Raw genomic sequence first — 1,132 nt, 5'->3', positions numbered from 1 at the left:
ACAAAGAGAGACAGGAAGGAGGGAAAAAAAAGCCTCAGCTCTACTCCTGCCAATGCATCTGCTCTGTCTCTAGCTCTTTCTCTCCGCTCTCCTTGTGAGCAGCTCCTGCTTTCTCTCTCTGCCTCACTGCATGTCCTCTTTGAGTGAGAAAGTAAGGATGTACAGGATGGATCGTTTCTAAAGGGGAAAAAAATTAGAAAGATATAGAAAATGTTAAACAGAAGATAGGTTTTTGAGGGAGGGAAGCTATCTACAGTAACAGCAGGAGAAATGGAGGGAAAACTCCAAATATTGATGATAAGTTAGGTGGAAGACATCAGAGAAGATACAAGATGCGGAAGGACAAAAACATACTTTAGAAGTAACGCAATGCACAACCTTCAGGTAGAAGGTCCTATTTTGTCTTGTCTCTTAATCATGAACCTGTCAGCATCAACAACATGACTCAGGGATCAAGCAAACGGCTTTCTTCTCACACTTACATTTAAACCTCAGAGTCACAGTTGTTGTTGTCTCGATTAAAAACAGAAGATCGAGCCGTAAAACCTATGGGCATCCGTATGTTATGTTAAAGCCTTTGTGGTTTTAAGATATTTACTAAACATATTGTGATTTATTAAGGCTGCTGAAATTATAATAGTAGCATCATAATCAGTTAATAATGAAAAGTAGAGTTTCTTTCAACAGCAGTACAATCACACACATTGAAGCTAACTCTGGGACTAATAAAGGCTCTCATCTCATCTCATCCTATCTTATCTCATCGACTTAAATCTTCGCTGGCATTTTTGTTGCTCATTTTTTGATATGTACTTTATAATTTACTTGTTAACCGTTCACTTTGCTTTCTGCACATATCTGGAATGATATCTATTCGTTTCCATACTTAACTAATACGTAAAAGTCAAAAATGGCTATTACTCATATACAGTATGTGTCAGATATTTCAGTTGTGCTAATAATGGCGCTATTTTCAAATGCCTGTTTAATTTTCAGGTTTTTTGAGTGTTTTCTTTGTAGCCACAGGTGGTTGCCATTTAGGTGGAAATCATGGAAAGTTAAAACCCACGTTTAAAAAGCAGAACAGTGTTTAATATGTGGTTTTGTGCTTACCTGCCAAAACATTACATTC

This window comes from Rhamphochromis longiceps, linkage group LG5 (assembly GCF_057381845.1).
Source record: "Rhamphochromis longiceps isolate RC_006_pf linkage group LG5, R_longiceps_female_GT1.1, whole genome shotgun sequence".
Taxonomy (NCBI): domain Eukaryota; kingdom Metazoa; phylum Chordata; class Actinopteri; order Cichliformes; family Cichlidae; genus Rhamphochromis; species Rhamphochromis longiceps.
The sequence above is the reverse complement of the archived record's forward strand: the minus strand, read 5'-3'. Positions refer to the sequence as shown.